This window comes from Balaenoptera musculus, chromosome 3 (assembly GCF_009873245.2).
Source record: "Balaenoptera musculus isolate JJ_BM4_2016_0621 chromosome 3, mBalMus1.pri.v3, whole genome shotgun sequence".
Lineage (NCBI taxonomy): Eukaryota > Metazoa > Chordata > Mammalia > Artiodactyla > Balaenopteridae > Balaenoptera > Balaenoptera musculus.
The window spans coordinates 15,514,979-15,532,227 of record NC_045787.1 but is presented as its reverse complement, the minus strand read 5'-3'; positions in this window follow the sequence as shown (position 1 = coordinate 15,532,227).

The window sequence follows — 17,249 nt, the reverse complement described above, 5'->3', positions numbered from 1 at the left end:
CCTAATTGGTTAATGGAGTAACAAGATGCTCCCCAGTAGATGACCTGAGTCCCAGGCATTGTCTTCCCTGCTCTTAGTGAATAAGAGCAGTCATACCTCCTCCAGTTGATCAGGGTCAGTTACCCCAACCAAGACAGGTTCCTCCTCTCTCCTGGTTCTTTGAACACAAGGAGTACAATGTGCCCAACTGGCTGGACTAGTTTGTAGTCCAAAGTAACGCTTGATGTGTCATCTGGCAAGAGTGCATAACCCTTAGGGACCAAACCTTCTAACCATGAAGATCCCACATTTGCAGATATGGGAATGACAGCAAGCAAGGTCACTCCTGCTACCAACCATTAGCTACCAGTCTCCTGTGTCCTTCCTATTTGGAACACAGCTCCACACATAAGTCTCTGATTTAGAATTTACACTGAATTCTGGAGAATGGTACCTCATCTTCAGGGACGCCTCATGCTGGTGCCTCAGGTGTGTCTTTAGGCCATGTCAATGCTCTAACAAGCCAGCTGCATCTGGTTGGAACATTATGAGATAGAACCAATAGATCCCACTGTCATGGGCCCATACCTATACATCCTTTGCTATAAAGTGTATTCTTTGGTTGGACACTATTTTGTGTGGGATATCATATTTGTGATTAGCATTCGATTACTCTGGATGTTGGTGTTGGCTGAGGATCTATGGGCAGGAAAATCAAACCTATACTCGGAATAATTGTTGTTTATTCTTGTGAGAATAATTTAATGGTCTTCAAGGAGAGAAGAATTCCAATATGGCTGATTGGACTCCTCAAGGAATAATGTCATAATAGTGGTTCAGAGTTCGTTTCTAATTGCTGACAGGTTAGAGGTTCAGAAGAGAGAGCAGCTAGATTGACCTTGACATTTGTAGTCCATACTTTTGGGCCCACGTGTTGTCTCCATGCTATCATTGTGGCCACTCCATTAATGTCCATATCATGCAATTTCTGGAGTGGGTGAAGACAAAGGAAGGAAAATATCAATTGGCAGTCATTTAGTCTACTTGGTTATTCAATGTCTCTTCCATGATGTGTGATCTGTACACTTTGTGCTCTCTCCTGGATATTCACACACACATGGTTCTGTCACAGACCCCCTTGTCTCTGGTCCACCAGTCCTTTCTGTTCCAGGTCATTGTGCAGTTGGTCACATCATTTGCTGTTGCCCCTCAGTAAATATATTTTATAGTTATCCTGCCTGATAATCATGTCCTGGTGTAATGTGTGTGTGTGTGTGTGTGTGTGTGTGTGTGTGCGCACACACGTGCTACATTGACTCAGTTTTGAGCCCTGGCTAGAGGCCAGTTAGTTCCCCTTCTTGAGCAGCCCATTAAGCCCATACCTCTGATCAATTTTCTCTCTGGTTCTCATATTTTGAGCAATTATACATCTCTGCAATTGCCCCAGGACCATGTACCTGCCAACCAGAGACAGCTATTATGCCCTGGAGTCCACCACAATTATGTGCATTGTCTAATCCTAAGCCTGTTTTCCCTACCGTAACCTTTTCTTCCCACAGAAACCACAATAACGGCTCTTTCCCACAGCTCCCCCTCACCTTCCATCTTGTGATGGACCCTAGTATTTCCCCTGAGTGGTCCTACATGGCACGCTGTACTCTCTCCAGAGGACTGTAAATATAAAAAAAAAAAACTGTAAAATTCTTTCCAGTCTCTCTCTCTCTTGCCTTTCTACATCTGGCCTCATCATACCTCACTCAGGGTAATATGGTTAAAATATATGGATGAAGTTGATCAATGTGATGTTCTCTGGTATATCCATAGGATTCAAATATTTTTAAAGCTGTATTATGACAGAAGGAATGACAGTTAATAGACCCTTGGGACCTGGGGACAAACCAAACATGTGTATTTTAGTTTATTTCATGTTAATAAGAACACTTTCTGAACATTCTAGATTAAACATGTATTTGTCAAATTGATGGTCACATACGATATACATGCAGATGTAATTATCCACTCAAGCCTGTTTGCCATGGCATCTGTGATTGAGACTACTACTTGATTGAAACTGTGGTGTTATGCATTCATTCTCCAGGATCCCTCAAATTTCTACAAAGGCCACACTGGCAAATTAAACAGAGATATTATAAGAATTACCTCTATGCATTATTTAGATCTTTACAGGTGACACAAATTTCTGCCACTTACTGCCTCTCTGGAGATACAATCCTGGTTTTGATTCACTATCAAGGTGAAGGTATGGACAATTTCAGAGGTTTGACTCCCCCATAATCATAATAGATCTTATCCCACAGATCAAGGACTTAGTATCAGATATATTTCAGCTTCAAAAGACTTCATGTTCAATTATACATTCAGAACCTGAGGGATATAACTATTGGTTCCACAACCAGACTTTGACCATAACTTCAATAATTACCTGCCTCCCGTCTGCCCCTACTTTAATAGTGAAACCATGATGATATTTCTCTTCTTCAAGCATCAAAGCTAAGTCAGATCCTGTGTCCAATTGTTCTTGAAATGTTGGGGGAAACCCATTTCCTGATGTATCATCTGAGTAAACACCTGCATGTCCCTTTGGGAAAAGGCTGGAGGAATCTATTCCCTGTTTAATTATTGTGGATCTTTCTACTTCAATCAATGCATTCTGGGTTCAAGAACTGACTTAAGTTCTGGAAATTGAGTAAAGGATTATGAGTCTGTTGGAGTGGCTTCCCTTAGCCTCCTGCTCATTCAACCTTGCTTTCTTTTGTTTATGTATATTTAGTAGAATGTTGTTGGCATCACATATTTTATTCTCAGACATGCTATGTGCTGTTAGCTATCTTCTCAACTTTCTATGTGTCAATCCTGCTTGAATGTCACTCTGATCTCCCCACTTAGTATAGTAACTGTGATCACCACCCAGCCCTGCTTTGGGCTATTAAGAGTTGCCACTGGGCTTCTATTGCTCTGATGCATCACTGTCGCCCATCATTGCTATCAATATGCTGAGCACAATGGAAAGTTCTCCCGCAGTGACCCCTGGCCAGGACTTCTGAGTGTTGCTGGGGTCTCTCTTATAAGGAACCCCAGCATTTTTTTTTATAAATTTATTTATTTTTGGCTGCGTTGGGTCTTCGTTGCTGCACACGGGTTTCTCTAGTTGCAAAGAGTGGGAGCTGCTCTTAGTTGCGGTGTGTGGGCTTCTCATTGTCGTGGCTTCTCTTGTTGTGAAGCACGGGCTCTAGGCACACAGGCTTCAGTAGTTGTGGCACTCAGGCTCAGTTGTTGTAGCTTGCCGTCTCTAGAGCACAGGCTCAGTAGTTGTGGTGCATGGACTTATTTGCTCCACGTCATGTGGGATCTTCCCAGACCAGGGATCAAACCACTGTCCCCTGCATTGGCAGGCGGATTCTTAACCACTGCACCACCAGGGAAGCTCTCCTTTTTTTTTTTTTTTTTTTTTTTTTTTTAAGGGCACATGTGCTTTATTACTTACTCTGCATATTCAAATGAATACAATAAAACCCTTTTAAAAAGTAAGGCACATGAGCAGCCTTCTGTGCAAGTTCCATATTATTTAAAATTCCCATTGGCTAATAGAGTATTTCCACTCTAGAACTGGAGCTATCTAGAAATTGGAGCTATCTCTCATGAGAACTTTCCCAATAGCCTTCACAATGTTGTGTCTTCTGAGCCTTCCCTTGGAACATAATCCTCCAGTGATACTTTGGCCTCATATAATATACCAATTCCAGCATGACCACTTTCCTGAGACTTTTTGTTTCTTCTTCTATTGTCTGTCACAACAATTTGGGCATTTCAACTTAACTCAGCATAGGACATTGCTTTCTTTAGGCTTCTATGAGATGCCCTCCCACCAATTTAGATGGCTATCCTGCTCATCAATGTTAGATGAATCTTCCTAGTCCCTCCACCATTGTGCATTCTTGGAGGGAAGCTGTTCAGGAAGAACATTGCCTCAGCTCAAACCTCAGATCCAGCAGGTGTTGCAGCTGCAGGCTGTCAGCTATCTGTACCCTTGCATCTGCACAGTAATGACATCCTTGAAGGGACATCTGACTGGCATATGTTCAGGGCTGCCTCAAGATGTGATGATAAGAACATAGAATTAATAAGGGGAATAACATTTTCAAACTAAAATTATTAGAAAGATTTATTTTGGCATAGTTTTCAGAAAATGAATACTTGAAAGTCAAACAGTTTAGTTATGTGACCCAACATGAGAAGGGTAATTTGCTTGTTTTGATAATTTCAAAATTTCAACTATTTTCCATTCTGCTAAGAGCATGATATTAGACTTAAGTTATAAATATCTTATTGATATGGAATTATTACGATTTATTTAATTAACCATACGTATGTGTTTGAGGTTTTAAATATTAGTATTGGGTCACCCTTAGAGTTTTACATTAATGGTCCCGAATAAAATATGCCTCTCTTTAGCCATTATTCCTTGGAGGCCACATCCACATCAACTTCAAGACATTAGCTAATGTAAGGCATTGGGATTTGCCCTCATAAATGTTGCCATAAGACCTCCAGGCTGCGGAGAATCCCAAGATTAAAGTTCCCACCATCCAACCTGTTCCAGCTGAAATCAACCTCTAGCACATCTGCCAGCTGACTATAGCTGCCTGAGTAAGATCTAATGATGCCAGGTGATTCCAGAAGTACTGATCAAGCATTTCACAGAATTGTGAGAAAGAGTGCATTTCTTTTAAGGCATTAAATGTTTTGGTGCTTTGTTATGCAACAATAAAGGATGCAAGGTCCTTTCACAAACATTGAAGTGTCATCCATCAATTATCTTTTCAAAAGTAAAAACTGAAATGTCAATTCCTTGAGGTAACAGATACCATCTGAGAAAAAAGTGTCATAACCTATGTTTAAAAAGAGACTCTAAAGTATTCTTAGAAAAAAATACTCTAAAATATATCTGTTACCATATTTTTCCCTCTGATAGAATATAGCATCTAGTCTGTGCTTATGAAAATGATTTTTTTTTAAATTCTATGGTAGTAAATTTATTGTTTTAACGTCATGTTTCATAAAATTTCAATGCACATATCCATAGTACTCTGTAGAAATTCAATAATGGATAAGGCTTGTAAATATAGACAGAATTTATGGGTGTTGAAATCTCTACTCAGAAAAAGAGATATTCCTTAACATGTTTTGATTTCACTGCATTTTTTATTTTATTTATTTCACTTATTTATTAAATACTTCATACCTCTCAGTCACTATGTTCTACATTTAATATACAGAGTTGAATAAGAAATGTCCTCAGATTTCCCTAGAGGGAGAAGTAGACAGCAATACCATAATAGTAGGGGACTTTAATATCCACTTTCATCAATGGATAGATCATCCCAACAGAAAATCAATAAGGAAACATTTCCTGAAATGACATGTTAGACCAGATGGACTTAACAGACATATTCTTCTTTCAAAGAATCAGCAGATATGTAAGCTAACAATTATAATACAAGGTTGCTTTAGGAACAATAAAAGAGGAATGAGTTTCACAGGAAAAATATATAGAGGTGAGATTTGGCTAGCCTGTACAGGAGCTAGAAGGGTTGTAGAATTGTATGCTTGAGAAAATATTTTGAAATCTCAGAGAAAACTTCAATAATGATATGATTTGTCCAAGAATAAATCGTGTGTTCTGCTCTGTTTTCTCATCCTCATGACCTCTCTCCTGACAAGTTAGATGACTGAAACAATCCACCATAAAATAAGACTAAACTCCATTCTGGTATTAATACTATTTCCTTATGTTCGAAGGAATTAAATGAGATAATGACTTTGAACCAGTTCTGAAAACTGAAGTACTATAAAAATTGAACATTTGGATTTCTATTATTTTTCTCTATTTTGTTAACCATGGATGACTAAACAGACTTGTAAAGTCTTTTAAGTATATCTTAATATTTAAATATTCACTGTTGATTTTGAAGGTGTAAGTTGACTAGAATGGCCATATTCCCTGAGTTTCAGAAATTTTAAGGTGATATTTATAACAAAGGAAACTCATTTACACAGCTTCATTTTCTCCTGCATCAAATTTTAATGTTATAATTTTATAAAAGAAAAATACTTATGTCATTCTCAAACATTACTTTTTAAAGCTATTTGTTTTTTTAAAATATTTTAATAATCCTATCACAACATTTCCATCAAGCTTTCAAAATGTTGTTTCTGTTAGTCAGAGGAAAATGATTTGCTACCTGAATGTGATAGACAATATGAGAGTTTTAAAAAGTGGGAGAAACAGAAATTATCAAAAACATATTTGCTTCAAATGTATTTTGAAAATACATACATATTCGTAATTTGGCTATTAGCAATCAGGTTTGGTCTAAATATGTTATAATGATTTTGACATAAATATATTTATGTATCAAACAAGTGCAATCTACATTTTCTAAGCATTAGATTTGACATGTTCGATGTGACATATTAATCATAATATATGACTTAGGCTTTTACATTTCATTAAAATTCAAATATTCAATTATATTATATTCAATTATAAGTTCAATTATATTATTGAATTTGAATTCCATAATATAATTGGTTATATTCCCTTGCATAGACCTTTGAAATGAGTGTTACATATAAACATATGTTCAGTTTAACAATAAAAAATATTAAGCCTTCAAGGTTATTTCTGCCTTCAAGGTTCTACTGCCATTCCAGAGATTCTGAATATTTTTGTTGGTTTAGATAGAAAAAAACTTGAGGTAACCTTGATTTAATCTACTTAACTCAGCGAAAAACCAAGAAATTCCTCCCATGTCAGCCATTAGTTCTCAAATTCCCACTACAGTAAGAAGGATTATAAACTTTAAGTAGCCCCCTGGGATTGTTGAGCTAGTGCACTTTGGAACATAGGTTGATCTGATCCAGTTCTATCACCTCCCATTATAAACTTTGTCAGCATAGTTCTAAAAATACACGGGAGTGCAGTTTAACCTTTCCAAAAGCTGCAGTGTAGAAGTGTCCACCATTCTGCTGGACTAGATTAAATGTATCATTTTTCTCCTTTTGCTTCCACAATTTCCTTTTTGCATTAATTATACACTATAGATCAATCTATATGATAGCCTAAACTTGTTGGGAAAACCAAAATAAATTAATTGATCCATGTCATTTGATATGTACAAACAGTTGTATTTCAGCTACATTCTCTGACTTCACTAGCGTTTCAAACTGATGCTTGAAATGTTCATTCTTTTTTTTCTCCCCTGGTTTGAGCTACTAAAAGCCTCAACTGAATTGCAAATATACTATAAAGGGAAATAAGTAAAATTATTATCTATTAACATCCCAGACAGCATTTGATTAAGAAATAAGACGTAGAGATTAAGGAGAATGGAAAATAATTGTACACACATTTTGGTATGTACATATACATCAATATCAAATAGCAGGTAGAAGAGAGAAAGATAGAACAAGTCCCTGAAGATATCTTCATCTTTCAATTTGAATTTTATTGCTATTACATATTAATTGTTAACATTTGTCTCTTTTGATAAATGTTTTTATCTTAAGTTATAGTTTGGATTAATATTGCAATGCCCTTACTTGAATTTTGTTTGAATTTGCCTGAGGGAAGTTTGATTTTTAATTTTTCCTTATTTGAGTCATTTTTATTTGAGATGTACATCTCAAAGTAGTGCACAGTTGGACTTCTTGTAGAGATATAAATTGGTAGTCTGAGGTTTAACACATTTTGCTCTGTTAATATATTTGAGACGCTTGGTGGGTTCTCTATAATATTTTGTCTCCTTTTAAATGTTTTGTAAATTGATTTCTTTATGGAATATGTGAATATTTTGATTTCTCAATGGTGTACCAAGGGGGGGGGGGGAGAAGAAGGAGTGTTAAATGTCTTGGTTATATGGTTTAATTTGGGTATATGACATAGTGTCATCTATAATATACTTTATTTTTTATATTCATACTTGTTTAAGTTTGACTCATATTTCTAGCATATGTTAACTGTTAAGGTATAATGATAATTGTTTTACAGAAAAGCTGTTAATAATCCAGAAACAAGAAAACATCTATTTGCTGAAATTTATGGTAGAAAGCCCACCCAATGTCTTTCCCTTGCACATTTTTCCCCCATCTGGTCGAGTAAGAATGTTTCTTAAAACAAACTGACCTCTGGAACCAGTGGAATAATTGCAACCCCGATCCTCTACTACTCACTGTCCATGCTAAGAAATGAGGAATTATGTGGGACATGCAGAGTGAAAGTAAAATTTTCCTCATTTTACATATAAATGTCTAAAATTTAGAAATGCTGACATATGGACAAAACCATCAAGAAATTTGGTTGTAACACTTCAGAAGATCAAAGTATAAAATAGTCGCTGTTTAAATTCACTAAATTTTTTCAAATTGCCAATTTTTTATAAATCACCAATTTTTATTTTGCATTGTAATGGAAATATATATAAAATAGTTATTTTACAAAAGGATTTGTGAAATTTTAAAAGGTGACTGTGTGCTGTGTGTAAGCATTTTCTGTAATATATGATGGATAAGGATAATTTAGAAATTGTGTGTATCTATTTATTATGCTGAATATCAGAGCTCTAACACCAGAGATGACCTAAACTATTATCCAATTAAAACAGAATGTCATTTTGAAGATTATAAAGAAATGATCATTTTTCAGAAATTTAAGTTCTGTCTTTCAAAACAAGAAATGCTATTATTTAAACACCTGCCCTAACTTTAATATTATGCCCCTTTCACTTATGTAAGGAAAGTATCTTAAGACTACTTTCGTATTCTTTCCATTATAGTATCAACATTTGGAATGGCTACAAATTGTGTTTAATTAATACCACAGGGAATATAGGGAAATGTCCTTAAATGAGGAAAACAATGTTGAACAAATGTGAATAAGGATGTAAACAAATAAACTTAACATTAATTAATTCATTTGAAATCTCAATTCATTTATATTCTGAGGAAATAAAATTTAATGTCTTTTAAGGAGTAATTACTCCTTAAAATATGTAACTGATTCACTTTCTATAGGAAAGGAAGTATATTCTTTCTCTAATAGAAAAGCTATTATTGTTACTAGCCAGTAATGTTTTTATATCCAGTAATGGTATTCCAAATAAAATAATTCTACAATTCTAAAATATATGTTATGTGTATATATATATATATATATATATATATATATATATATATATATATAGTCTCAGGCTAATTCTCTTTAGGTGGATATCAGTATAAGTCAGAAATTGAGCCTGAGAAAATATTATATGCTGAATGGAAATAAAGTCAGAAACAACAACAAATGATTATTAAGAAGACCTCTGAGAAACATGATGTAGTGAAAGCAAATGGACAATTCTCATTTTCTAGACTTGATAGCAACTGGAGTTATCAAAATAATATGTATGAAACAAACAAACAAACAAACATAATCCCACTATATTGCAGTAACTAGGGAAAGTACTACCCAGAGTCTTAAATTGAGATGGATTATTGTAGACTTAGTACATTAGGACAGTCTGGAAAAGGACAGAGGATCAATGTTAGAGTTCTCAGTCCTGTGAAAGTGAATTTCTGGGATGTGACATAAGAGGAGGAGAATCTGGAAGAACTCACCCAGCCCCCTGGTTTCCAGGAGTGAGAAAAAAAAGTGGGTAGCTCAGCAATTACCCAAGATACTTAATAAACTCAGAATGACTTAGCCTTTCTAAACATGCATGATGCTGTTTCTAAAGAAAAAAAAGAGTGCAGCCACTCCAAACAAAACCTTTGTTGAACAGTTGAATTTTTTGTGCAGATTTTCCTGATACAATAGCTGGCTTCATAAACCAGTAACTCACTTTCTTGACCCAATGGGTTGTTGAAACAAAAAGATGTCAAGCCTACCCATGTTGGTACCCAAAGAGGAAGGTGGTATGAAAATTAAAAGTAAATATAGAAAGCTAGTTTCTAGCTGAGTTTTTGTTTAATTAACCCAGAGAAAATATTTTATGCAGATCTAATTTTCTAATTCCTCAGAATCTCACCCAAGATGTCTTGACCTTGAACTGGAAATACATGTTGCATAATCCATCCATCTAACCTAGTGTTATACTGTCTATAGAGTAATTCATTTGAAATACCCTTCAGTATGAACAGTTTTATATAAGTGTGCATAAGTGGACTCTAATCTACAATGTAGTAGAGGATGGTTAGGCTTTGAAGCAACTCAATCACTGAAGCATGCCCCAGACCTGGCCTCTTAAGCACTTCAAAAATCATTATCAATATTTCCATCATACTGTTTGTTATCTAGTATGAGAGGTGTTAGAGAAAATTTAAAGAAATAAGTGTTAGTCAAAATATGTGATCTGGTAGAAAGTCCTTGCATGAAAGATGGCAAAGCATCTAACAAGATCAGCAACTACTGCTTTTGAACTTGTACTCCCAAAATAGAGCTACACTGGTTTCTGTGCCCTCCATCTGCTGATCCAGCTTAATTATTAGCCAGTGTGGTACTAAGGCTGTATTGGAATTGTCTTTCATGTAAGTGACTTGTTGGAATTCCTTAAGAAAGAATGAGTTCCCTGAGCCTAGAAATAAATGCTCTTTGAATCATTTTTACCTGCTTTCCAATACATTGTATTTTGAAGAATTTGGTCTAAAAAAGACTGACTACCATGGGAACATATAACCTAATAGTGAAATCATGGAGAAATGCACTCCCCATCTGCCTCTAATTTTCAAAGGCATCAATATTTAACAAAAGTTCCTCATGAATGTTAAATGACTAAATTGTCTTAAATCAGTTCACAACATACATCCCAGAGGATGATTTTTTCCTATCCATAACCAGTTGAGCAATGAGGGAGAGAGAAGAGTAATTCAACCACAGTTTTGTGGGTTTTTTAGAATTAAAGAAACACATACTCAAACATGAACATACACACACACACACACACAACAATGAATATCTAGGACAATATTCTGAAAAGTAAAAGATAAGACACAAACTATAGCACAAAAGAAGGAGATAAAGAGCATAGTAAATATCAAAATGATCGCTAAAAGGAACTGAAACAAATTATAAGTATCTTCTGTTTTGCCTTTTCTCCATTGATGAAAGTTCTTAAGACGTTAAGCATTATTTTCTAAGACGATTGAAGTGGAGGGTGTGCTAGCAGCATAAAATTTTGTGTATTGTCTATGTTTTTCTTTCACATCACTTTACCCCTGCTCTCAGACCCCAATCCCAGGTCACTAGCTGTGAGCAGGTAAGCCATGATAAAATCAACCTGTCTTTAGTCACAGTGACTGATCCAGAGGTGAACATATTCATAAAGCAAGAACTACAAAAAGTCTTCCTTGGGTTTGTTCTTGCAGGAGCTGGCAGTGAAATGCCTGCTTTCAGTTCTTGGATGCCTGAGGCTCCAGGCACATGAGCCTAGAACTATTTGTAGCTGTGGGTTCAATCTAGCCTGAACAGCTGGTTTGACAGAATCAAGCCAACAGGCAAGGAGAAACAAACAAAAGAAAGAGGAAGTCTCAACAATATTCAAGTGTTTTATGACCCTCAAAGCCAGTTTCATCCTCTCCATAATTCAATAGAAAAAAATCAGTACAAATCCCAGCATTCCTTATATTCACATGTAGGGTTTCTGTCCGTTGGAACCTTGATTAATACAAGGAGGAAGAGGGAGTGTTGCAAAAGGCAGACCATAAAATGGGAAATTGGCTATATCAAGGGCCTGGGAAATAGAGTCCCTTTCACACAAGCTGAGATGGTGTTATAGGGTGAATTGTGTCTCCCAAAAATTCATATGCTGTTGTCCTAATCCCCCTAACTTCAGAATGTGAGCTTATTTGGAAATAAGGTCATTGCAGATGTAATAAAATTTTTAACTTAATGTGAGGTCATTAAGGTGGACCCTAATCCGACATGATTGGTATTCTTATAAGAAGGGAAAATGTGGATACAGACATTCATAAAGGGAAGACAATGTACAGAGACATAGGGAGAAGATGGTCATGTACAAGCCAAGGAGAGAGGCCTGGGACAGATCCTTCCTCACAGCCCTCAAAAGGAACATATCCTGCTGACACCTTGACTTCAGACTTCTAGCCTTCAGGACTGTGAGACATTACATTTTTATTATTTAAGCCACAGTTTGTGGTATTTTATTATAACAGCCCTGGCAAACAAATACAGATGGTAACAACCCAAGATCATAGGCAGTAACCAGCTATTAAAATACCTCTGTGATATCCTGGTACTTGGACATTGTACAAGCTGAGTCTCTAGCTGACTTGGAGAAAAAAAAAAAAAAAAGGGAAATTAAAGAGAATTGCTCACTTCTTTCTGTTTTGAGTAAAAAATGCTACAAGCTAGAAAAACGTCGAAATAAAATGTAGCCTGTCTAGAAAGTAAGAAGAGGGTGCAAGACAGATCTAGAGCATTGTTGAGGCAGGTTATTTCTTTCTGTAATATGCTGAGTCAAGGAGGAATAGCAAAATACTATGGCCAGTTACTACTGACACCAGCATCTACAAATACTGGATAGGCTTTGATTCGAAGCTGTTGACTTTAGACATTTTCTGGCACTGTTAGTTGTTGAAGTTTACATTCAGTCAATTGATATTTTGAGGTTCTTAGATTTCCAAAGAAATATCTTGGGATTCCTCAACAGCTGAAGAAATTCTCAGACACTTTACCTACACAGTCATAGAGATGAAGCCAAAGTTTGTCAGTCTGGTAGGGCCATTTTCTCTGAACTAACATAGGGATCAGGTTTTTTAGCTGGACTCCTATGGATCAAAAATCTTACCCAGAATCAATCTTGATAATAATTTGAGGTATACAAGTAATGGAGATTATCAGGTCAAGAAGGGGGAGGTCTAGGACATTGTACATGATTCCCAGGTCCTTCCTTTTCATGTTAGACAAACATCCTTTGACCCAGAATCATGCATGTAATCTCTACAAAGGTGTGAAGGTTATTGCTTCACATAGCAGGGAACATTTATGTTATGAAAAAATGATTTTATACCCAGATAATCACCTAGCTTGTGTGATAGTTTTCTGGAGCCATGTACGACCAATCTATAGATTCTAGCATAGTTTATCATAACAAATCCTAAATCAAAGACATTCTGCTGGCAGCATTTTATAGATAAGGAACCGCCTACTATAAATGTCATCAGTCTAATTACCAAAAGGCAAATGTTTTCAGAGGGATTAAAATGGCTTAACTACTTTCTTTCCTTCAATGTGAGCATCCCTCTGCTTCAGGAATGCTTAATCAGGAGGGGAACGCATCCAAGGCCTGCTGCTTTACTGCCATTCTCCCCAGCCCCAGTGGCCCTCTTTGGTGGGCAGAAGACAAGGAAGAAAGGGAATATTTTCAGGTGGTAGAATCTGGAGCAGTTTAGAGTAGATAATTCATTTATTCATTCTATTCTCTGTAAAGTAATGCTTTAGTTCCTTTTATACCCAGCCTGTTGGAGGATGAAAGTTTTAGGTGGTGACTGTTATGTGCTGTTTTCACTTCTATTCTTTTCTGGTCGGTTGTTTTTTGAGAGTTACCCAGCTTTCCATCCATAATTAAACATTGGCTATATAAAAGGTAATTAGGTTTACCATAGAGTCCATAAACTTCATGATTATATAGTGACAAATCTAGGCCTAAAGAAAAAGAATGCCAATGATATAGGCCCCCTGAACTAGGATGGGGATGAAAAGAGCTGGATCTGACTTAAGGATTTCTCCTTTTGTGAGTGTGTGTTGAGTTGCATGTGGATGATAGTATCACATAGGAAAAGTTTATAGAGTTGTGTGTATTAAAAAGTGTGTGTGTGTGTGTGTGTGTGTGTGTGTGTTAGAAAGTAGAAAATTATAGCTATTGTTGGCATCTGCCTACTTCCTTCTCACCTTTTTCTGGCATCATTCTTGTTTCCCTGAACAAAAGAGAAGGTAGTTGTGACCGGCTGGACCAAATCCAGAAAATGATTTGCAAGCTCCTACAAATAATTTTCCAGCAGGTAGGAGACTCCTTATTTCCCTGCTAATTATGAAAAAATATTAGGGAACATTTTGCTTCAAGAAGTAGAAATTCAACACAGAATGACTTAAACAATAGTTAACACTTCTCATAGCACTTAATATGTGACAGAGTGAGAAATGCTTTATATGTTAGAATTTTTATTCTCATAACACCTCATGGGGCTTATGATAATTGTGATAGTTTTTTGACAAATCAACTTTGCTAGGCTATAGTCTCCAGGTATCCAGTCAAACCCTCATCTAGGTATTGCTGTCAAGGTATTTTGTTGATTTGATTAAAATTCATAACCTGCTGACTTTAAGAATATTATCCTAGATAATTTGCATGGACTTGATACAATCAGTTGAAAAGCCTCAAGAGCAGAGCCAAGGCTTCCTGAGAAGAAAACATTCTATTTTATTCATGGAAGAAACAGAATCTTAAAGATGAGTTTCCTGATTTGGTTCCTGGTTTTCCAGAATTGGTTCTCTAATCTTAGAGATTAAATTTACAGGTACTAAAGACTTTATTGCCAGTGATTAAGAGAGCACTAGTAATGCACATCATGATGTGGTAATAGAGACACAGAAAATATTGCCACGTGGATATGTCTAACCAAATATCCATAGAAAGTGAGGTTCTGGGTAGCCATGTATTTACCATTTTAGAACATTTTAATCAGATTGAGGAGTATCGTAGGATTGGCTGATTGTTCCTAACTGTGCTGCAGAATGTAGGGAAAGAAAATGATGAGCTCAGGGCTTAAATTCCCATCTCAAGTCATACATAAATCACCTAAAAGTTTCTATTACTGCCCTGAAAGAAAGCCTTTTCTCTTGTAGCTAAAGGGGGTCAGGGGGATTTCTGTAACAAACAAAACCAAAAACAAACCCAGAGTCTCATCCTGTGAGTGACTGAATTACAACACAAATTGAATTTCCAACTTTACAGAATGTGTTCCATCCAAGTCAGGATGTGGACCAGGAAGGAATGGGGTCCTGAAATTTGAAATCGGTACATATGGGCAGGTCCCACTGAAGCTGGAGACATTGAATCTTTAAATTCTAATCAATCTTCTTAGCCAGTAGAAGTAGTCCTTTCACCTGATGAGGTTTAGCCCAACTTTGCCTAAAATGTTTGTAATGGCTTCCCCTGAGGTATTTTCCTTTCACGGCACTGTTGATTCTCTTCAGGGCCTATCCCTACCATTCCTCTTTGCTTCTAAACATATAAATAAGTTCAAGTTCTGGCAGGTTCCAAAAAGTAAGGTACAAATGGTAACTTATGAAGAGTTTGCTGCATATCGCACCAAAACTGCATGATTTTTATAACTTTTTCTTATAGAAATAGGAGGAGTACATGTAGTAATGGGTATTAATGGTGTGGTATCAGGGTGATAGGAATATAAAGTTGAATTAGGCCAAAAGTATTGAATGAGCCCATTAAGAATAGATTCTAGATGTTTAACTGGTTGGCAGAAACATGGGCCCAAAGGAAGCCTGTAACTAAAAGAAGTTGAAATGCCCAAACTTGGATACTGCAGAGAAAGGGATCTAAAGCCTTGGGGAAATTGGAGTGTCAAAGAGCATTTTTCATGTAAGATTTCTTTACCCACCCTGGGAAGTTCCAGAAAACACAACACAATTTAACTATGGCTACGAGAAAAAAATTTCTTAGGAGAGGCCCTGTATTCTTTTTTTTTTTTTTTTTCACACACACACACTGTATTTTATTTTTACAAGAGATAAATAGACTGACACCAAGCATTGTACATGGATGACCACAACAAAAGCAACGATGATTGCAATTACCAAACATGAAACACACTCATACTATGTCATAATATTGACATTCAGTCCAGTAATCCTCCACTGTAACAGCTCCATTACTTTGCAGTGAAAATTGATTTGTATATTCTTTGCCTCTGAGTCCTTGTTGGATTTTTTTTTTTAATTCAGACAGAAAGTCACAAAAATTATACTCATCCTCATCAGTTCACTCAGTCCCATGTAATTAATTTTTTTTTTCATCTTGATCTTTTGTTAGCACTTTTATGAGTTCATCAGTTTTTCATTAGAGTTCTGAAAATGCTTATTCATTCAGTTCAGCGGTACATTCAGTTACCAGAAACCTGTACTTGTCAGAGTCTTTTCCATGAATTTCTTAAAGATGAAACCCTTTTATAGGAACATATTTGCAAAAGCATCAGAGTACACCCAGAACTGTCTGTAAATGACAAAAGACTTAAAAATGACCACAGTTAAAAATTTGATGAAAGTTCATAATAATGCAGTTGACAAGAAAATTAGTTATTTCTGAGATATACATTTTAAGGTAATAACAAGGATTATGACTTATAACATTATACCAGAACATATAAGATTTTTAGAAATTTCATGTAAGACATTTCAGGAGAGGCCCTGTATTCTTAAAAGGGTTTATGGTTGCTGTTCTCACTAGGTCAGATATTCCAGGGAAAATTCTAGCATCAAATTGAATCCTTAAATGCAATGGGAATAATAGGAACCCAGGGTTGCAAGGCCTAAGTGGTGTCACTTAATTGCCAAAGACAAGGTGAACGCTGTTACCAAAAAGGGCAGTGGAGCCAAAGCAGTGATCAGAATAGCCTAACTCAGAGACCTATGACTGGCTAGTTGAGCATGGTTTCCCTAAAAGTACAATAGATGGGCAGTATACTATTATTACTTCACCTGTGTGAGTGGTACCATCCACTGTTATTCCTAATGGTTCATTAGCAAAATTTTTGCTTCCACTAGGAGATACAACAATGATTATATTCAACTGGAAATTAAGACAGCTGCCTGGCCACTTGGATTCTTCAGACTTCAGAATGAAAAGTCAAAGAGTGTTACTATACTGGCTGGAGTGATTACCAGGAGCAAATCGGGCTGCAATGGAGACACAGTGGAAGTAAAGAAGAGTGTGTCTGAATAAAGGACATCCCTTAGGACAGCTCTTAGCACTACCATATCCTGTGATTAAAACCTATATAAAACTACAATAATCCCATTTAGGCAGGATTGCTAATGGCTCAGACATCTCAGGAATGAAGGTTTGGGTCATCCTACCAGGCAAGAACCACAGAAGCAGAGGTGTTTAATGAGTGCAAAGGGAATATAGAAAGTGTAGTAGTACATACCTGTTTTGAATTAAAGTTTCTTTTTTTTA